The sequence below is a fragment of the Alligator sinensis genome, unplaced genomic scaffold (genome assembly GCF_000455745.1).
Source record: "Alligator sinensis unplaced genomic scaffold, ASM45574v1 scaffold630_1, whole genome shotgun sequence".
NCBI lineage: Eukaryota > Metazoa > Chordata > Crocodylia > Alligatoridae > Alligator > Alligator sinensis.
In genome coordinates, this window is record NW_005842522.1 from 600,724 (window position 1) to 608,138 (window position 7,415).

At 41.7% G+C, this 7,415-nt stretch overlaps 1 protein-coding gene across 1 annotated transcript in view; it reads right to left on the reverse strand.

Moving 5' to 3' along the window:
• Positions 1 to 7,415, reverse strand: part of DOCK3 (dedicator of cytokinesis 3) — a 590,333-nt gene that overhangs the window by 162,776 nt on the left and 420,142 nt on the right. The window lies entirely within an intron of this gene.

Here is a 7,415-nt window from a genome sequence, read left to right on the forward strand (position 1 = left end):
TTAGTAATTACAGAAATTCCCTTCATAGCTCATTCCGTTTTTATAATTATAAAGATTTTTCTCAATATTTTGCCTAAATTTTCTGTGCCCCATCTTAGACCTCTTTCTTATTCTCTCGTCATTGATTATTGACAATAATTAGCCTCCATTTTCTCTGAAACATTCATTGTACATAATTTCCCATTTTTAGACTTGCTAACATTCCTACCATAAGTGTTCCATGAGAAGCTGACAAGCTTTGCTTTATCCCATTATTTATGTTTCCCTTGCCGTGACTTAGTGGACATTCAGGCTAGGTACAGACATTTAACAAGCCCAAGGCGGAATCAATCTAAGTGACACAGTTTTCTTTGAGTAGTTTAGGTCAGTTGTGAACAGAACACACATTCACCCTTTGGGAAGGAGGCGTGGAGGGAGGCAAATCTTCAACTGGGTTCCGCCATTTTTAAACCAGTCTGAGTGCACCAAACTTCTGTTCTGTTATGGGTATAGACCAGTTTTGTGTGCTGAACTTCTGTTCTTTTATAAGTACAGACCAGTTTCCAATACTTGTAAAAGTGTAATGTCTGTACCTGGCTTCAAAGGACTGATTGATACCCAAGCACTTCTCAACTGTGACACTGATTCATAATGCTATAGCAAGCAAATCTGTCTGGAATACTTTAGTGCAAAGAGAGACTAATAATGCACTATATACTGTATGTGCCTCTCCGCTACCAAAGCTTCCCTACAATGTTTTTTATGGTTCGTTACCTTTACCAATCCCCAACATTCCATGAAAAACATGAAGAAAGATGGGAAAAGCAAGCAATAAGCAGACATTACACAGAAAAGCAGAAACTTACACCCAACTATCTTCATCTCTGCATCAGAAAGAAAGGGAGAGTATGAAGGGAAAGTAAAGAGAGAGGTACCAGGAAAATTAAGACAAGAGAGAGAAAAAAGAGAAAGAAACATCACTCACAAGTAAAAGATGAAGCATGCACTTTTCATCAGAGGTTCAAAGTAAAAGACAGAATACTTATCAGCACATGGGGGAGGGAAGGGATGTCCTTTGGGAAACTGACAAACGCCATGCCTATGCAATAGATTTCTGATCAGCAAGTTCTGTATACAAATAAAGTTGCAATCCAAAAGGCAAGCAGCACATGCCTCATTGCTTTTATCTCTGGGGAAAGGTAAAATTATTGTCAGGATTAAATGGATGTTCTTAAATCTAATAGCAATTTAGAAAGAAAAACCTGTAAAGGCTGGTTTGACTGAACCCCTTCTGATCCACAAGGACACAGAAGAACACGATTGTCTTCTTAGTTCACAACACAATGTAAAGCTTAGAATTTTTAAGTTTAAAAACTGAAACAGGCATAGTTAAACAAAGTGGTTTATCAATAGTCTGCAAGTATGCAGTACGTAAGCACATAGAGACTGGCTCTATTTCCTTCTGTTTCTTAACGACTTCTGTATATCAGTCATGATAGGTCAGGTCTATGGGATGAGGGGAGGGGTAGGTGAAGGGCTTACTCTAAGATCCACTGCACTGTCATTAAAAAAGTGAGGTTGGAATCAGGGAACTGTTTAAAAACTGGTTGCCACATAATTTTAATGGTTGAATGTCTGCAGCTGTAAGGAACTGCTCATAAAAAGGAAGAGAAAAGAATGTTAAAAACTGAGTTTGAATATGTTGAAGTTATCTGGTCTCTTCTGATAGTTTTTGGCTTAACAAGCTAATTAGTGAATATGAACAATATTGAGTGACATCCTCTATGGTTACTCAGCAAATCATCCTCTTTTGGCTTTGTTTTGAAAATCTTTACCCAAATTCAAAGGGCAATTCAGAACTCAACTTCTGAGCTAACAGGTAGTTGTTTTAAGGATGAGAAATCCTGGGTTAAATGTTATTTCACTTTTATGTGCCTAAGATGGACTTCTGTAGCCATGTAAGTGCATTTTTTATTATTTATGCACAGTTTGCTTTCTATTTCTACCAATGACAGAATAGGGTTGCCTAGGTATGCATGTAATACTGGAAGTAATATGGAGGAGGAAGGCCCTTTCACCTTTTAGCCCAATAGGCTAGGACACTTGTTCAGGGAGCAGAAGACCAAGGTTTTAGGATCACCTCACTTAGAGAGGTTTCAGGGTAGAGTGCTCTAAACACCAGGTCACCGGCTAGGTAATGCCCAAAGTACTCTTTAACCCTTCTCCTGCAGCTGACCCATTGGGCATCCACATGGCAAAGATGTGTGGTCCAGGAGGAGAGCCAAAAACTGTACTTGCATGGTTACGTAAGTGTTACTTAGATGTGTGGTGTGAAGGTGAAATAGGATTTAGCAACTCAACTTTAAAGGGAGAAAGACAGCTCTGAAGTAAAACGAGGAGGAAGCAGTCTGAACAAGAATGTTGAGAAAGTGGAAATGTGAGAATTGCCAAAACTACCTAAAAAGTTTTCATTTCTTTATCAATTAATTGTTTCTAAATCAACAATAATACAAAGATTTTTTTTTTTTTTTTTTTTAGGAAAAAATGTTTAAATTTGGCAGGGATAACAATGGGTGAAAGTAGGTACATCATAAATAGATGTACAGTCTTCATTCTCAGAATTATGGTAAATTAATTTAAACTGCATTTGTTCTATTTCAATTATGTTAATGCTGGAATTCTTGTAAACTGAGGCTACAAGTGTGTCAATAGTCCGGTGGTTGAAAGAGGTGGACAGATACCTGCTATGGACTAAATGAGATAAAATATTTTAATTTATAATGGAATATGAATGAACACATCTCCATAGAAGAAGGGAAAGAACACTAACCTGCTAGATCACCACAATTTCCTTTTATTTTAACGCACTTAAATTTCCATGCTGGAGAGCTGTCAAGATAATTGAGTTGTTTGCACTGTCCACCATTTATGCTTGCCTCTTTCTTCCTACTCGAATACAATTGTGAGCAAGTTTTCTTTAATATTTAGCCTTTGTCTGAGAATGAAAAATCTGTAGATTTGACAGAGACTGCCACTGCTCCATTAGTTATTAGGGACATTTCTCCACCTCTAAAATACCTGAGCTAAATTTTTCAAATATGTTTACCTAGCACTAGGCACCTACTGTATTTACTTGAAAATAAGACAACTTTGATTATATGGTAACACCCCAAAAATTAGATTCAATAAATGGAAAAATCATAAATCTGTTATAACTTTCCAGGTATAGAATCAAATAATTGGAGGTTTGTCTTGAATTTGTCCCCTTCCCACTGCTACAACAGGAAAAATAAATCTGGGGGGTCATGAAGCCCCCTTGCACTTTGCCTCCCCCCAATTTCTTCCCCCTGCATTCCCTTCCCCCCTTCCTTACTGTTGGACCCTAATCTCACTAAGCACATGGAAGTGAGGAACAAATTAAAAAATACTGGCCTTGAAAGAAATATAGCTATAGTAAAATGCACATGGTGCCCACAGATTTAACTCACTCAGAATTGATGCATTTTATCTTTCTTGAAACTGTTGCTCATGATTTACCGTATGGTTCATTGGGCTGGGTCCCAACAGTCAACAGCATTTTAAGCCATGGTGACCCCCCAGTTGAGCGCTGCTCAGTATGCGTGTCTACTCACTATACCACCCACAAAGGATCCATGTGCTAATTAGACCCCACTCATGTTTGGAATTGGATGTTCTTGTCATAAGTCCTGGGATCCTCCAAAAATGTATATGCTGCAACCTGGTCCAGCTTCACCTCATTGAGCGTAGGGCCACACTAATTGTATGCAACAGGCTGAGGGGAGGACAACAGAGGGATTCTGGGTGAACTGTTTGGTGATGTTTGCCAGACATTTAAGATTGGTGAAGAAACAGGAATAATTGGAAATGGGAAAGAAAAGTGCAGCTAAGCTGCAGGGGTGAAGAGGAAGTAAAAATATATGCAATGTAGTGGTTCACCATGTGGAGAAAAAGATGATTAGGAACAGTCAGCATGGATTCACCAAGGGCAAATTATGCCTGACCAACCTGATTGCCTTGTAGAATGAGATGACTGGCTCTGTAGATGTGGGGAGACTGGTGGATCTAGCAAAGCTTTTGATACAGTTTCCCACAACATTCTCCTGGCAAGCTAAAGAAGTACAGGCTGGATGAATGGACTGTAAGGTGGATAGAAAACTGGCTGGAGCATTGGGCTTGAGAGTAGTAATCAATGGCTCGATGTCAAGCTGGCAGCTAGTATCAAATGGAGTGCCCCCAGAGTTGGTCCTGGGGCTGATTTTGTTCAATAACTTCATCAGTGACCTGGAAGATGGCATAGAGTGCACCCTCAGCAAGTTTGCAGATGATACCAAGCTGGTGTGGGGTAGTAGATACACTAGAGGGTAGGGCTAGAATTCAGAGGTACCTTGATAATTTGGAGGATTGGGCCAAAAGAAATCTCATGAGGTGCAACAAGGACAAGTGCAAAGTCCTGAACTTAGGACAGAACAATCCTATGCCCAGTACAGCCTGAAGGTTGATTGTCCGGGCAGCAGCTCTGCAGAAAAGGACCTGGAGACAGTGGACAATAAGCTGAATATGAGCCATTTCTGGGCACCGCACTTCAAGAAGGATGTGGATAAGCTTGAGAGGGTACAAAGAAGGGCCACCCGTATGGTTAAGGGCATGGAGGATAGGTTCTATGAGGAAAGACTCTGGGAACTGGGCCTTTTCAGTCTGAGTAAGAGAAGGCTGAGAGGTGACTTGATGGCCACCTACAAGTATGTCAGGGTGAGCATCAACAACTAGGGGAGCAACTCTTCAGAAAGGCACCTCAAGGACGGACGAGGACCAATGGGCATAAATGAATAGAAGGTAAATTCAGGCTAGACGTAAGAAAAAACTTCTTCTCTGTAAGGGTCCCCAGAATATGGAGCACATTCCCAGCAGAGGTGGTGCAGTCACCCTCCTTGGAGGTGTTCAAGATGAGGCTGTACAGGCACTTTGTCTAGCTTGACTGAGCCCAATAACTTCCTGACCATGGCAAGGGATCGGACTTGATGATCTTGTAGGTTTCTTCCGGTTTTATGATTCTATGAATGGAGAAACACATGGATTTTCCAAGTTTGCAAAGAGCTCTCTGCAGGTGGGCAGAGTTCTAGCCTGCAAGGGGCTGGGGGGAGCGGGAGGAGGGCGGTCAGGCAAGGGCACCATGTGCATGTATATGCACGTGGCTGCCAGGCAGCCTGGAGAGCATCTTTCGCAGGTATATCTGGCAGGGGGAGATGGGGGATTGAGGCCCCCATAGGGAGGGAGGGAGTTGGGCTGGGGCTGCTGCTCAGATGGGCAGCGGGTGGAGCTTGGGGCCAGGGGCTGAAATGCATGGCTGCAGGGCCCTGGCAGGGAGCAGGACAGGGCTGTGGGTGGCTCATCGTGAGTGGGGGCGGGCAGGGTTGGCTCCCTGCCACTATGAGCGCTCCCAGGCGGTAGGGGAGACCCATGTTCCCTTCCCCAGATCTGTGTGCAGGGAGGGTGTGGGTGCAGGTTGCCCATTGAGGGCTTGAGCTTCCCACCCTGCTGCCCACCCCCTGGGGCCTCTGCAGCGCAGTGGGTAGGATATAGCATGGCAGGGCAGAGCATGGCCGGGCAGGGACGTTCCTTGCAGGCTGCAAGCCCTGTGTTGCCCTGATGAGGCACCCCCTTCCCACCCAGCAGCACTGGGGGTAGCAGCATAGGGTTGTGCCCCTTGCTGCTGCAGGGTGGGCAGGGGGTATGTTACCAGGGCAGCATGGAGCTTGGATCCACACACTAGGGAGGCATACATCCATGACACACGAGCTAGAATTCATAAAAATAATTGTCTCAAAGAATCACAAATACTATACTACATAACTGTTTTTTCTCCTTCAAGAAAAGATGCCTACAAGAGAGATCTTTGTGGAATATTATGTAGTTGAAAACTGATTGCAGGATGGGGTCTTTTGAGTTAGGCATCTGATCTAAAGGTTGAGTCAAGAGAGTACTACTGAATAAAGATTATCTAGATATATATGTAGCTTCAAGTAGTAGTCTGGCATATTTCAGTGATAGAAATATTGCAAAGGCATGCTGTGGAACATGCTTTAAATCATATTAAATGGGCCCAGTGCCTCTGGATTGTTGAATACCAGCAAGGTCATAATATTGTACCCATAACTTAATCTATGTTGACATCTTTTTAATTGACCTTGGATTGACCTCTAGACTTATCCCTATATACTATAAAAAGTCTAGAAGATTTGTGGATTGGTTAGTCCTATTTAAAGAATACCTGAGTCTTAGATTATAAACAGCCATTGCATGAAGACTGCTCTGTCTACATCCTCAGGCAAGCAAACTGCCAGAAAGAAGAGAGGTAAGGAAGGCCAAGGTGATATGGCAACACAGTACTTACGCCAGCACACAGAATTGGAAACTAGATGGAGCAAAATTAATGAAAGAAACATTACAAAGATATTCTTTGAGCCAATACCCTTCAAGGATCTGAAGAAACCGAAGTACAGCTCCACATATAAAAAATGTGTGCATGTGTGTGTGTGGAGAAGGGGCATATATAAGTAGCTCTTGAAGAAGAGTCAGTTCACTTAAATCAGTGTCTACATATGGATTTAAGCACTGAATTTAAAAAAAAATGGGTGTGATCAACTGAAATAGTTTATTATATTCAAGCATTAAATGCATTCTAAGATGCAATTTTGTATCTGTTCTCTTCAGTTTGCTTTACCTTAAAAGCGTGAAGCTGCTATATATCTGCTCAATGCAAAAAAACTTGGTATTTTCAGGAGTATTATTAATAAAATGCATGCAATTCTAACCTTCCAATCATATCACTCAGTTTATTTTCTAAAAACACTTCTTACCTAATCTGTGCTTCTCACAATGGTTTTTACAACATTTCTCAGACTTAGTTGCACCAGTACTCAGTATTGAAGGAAAACAGATTATTTTCCACATTTGCCCCCAACATGCTTGAGCAAAATTTCCCAGTTTTTAAAAAGTTCCATTTGAACCTGAATTTAATATACAGAGCAGGTGACATTTCAAGTATTGTCTATGTTTGACAGTTACTACACCAGTTTCTCACTACACTATATAAATTAGGCTGTGCAATGTCAGCCTTTTGTCCACCAATCCTAGTACAGTACTAACAAAATCATTGCTTGGCCTCCAAATGAACTCAGAACAGTTTGGGGTGTTTAATTTTTGTCACTGACCCTGACTGGCTGCTCCAAGTGTGGACAGTCAAAATGTAGCAGAGCTCTGGGCACAAACAACTGTTGTAGGGATTCGGTATACTGAGCTACCTAGGGAATTAAGTCAGCTAGATCAGATTTTCAGCCTGTATGCTGTAAAGCAATGCTGAACGGTCACATGAAATGTGTAAATCAGCCTGACAAAGTAGAAACTGTACTCTTTCC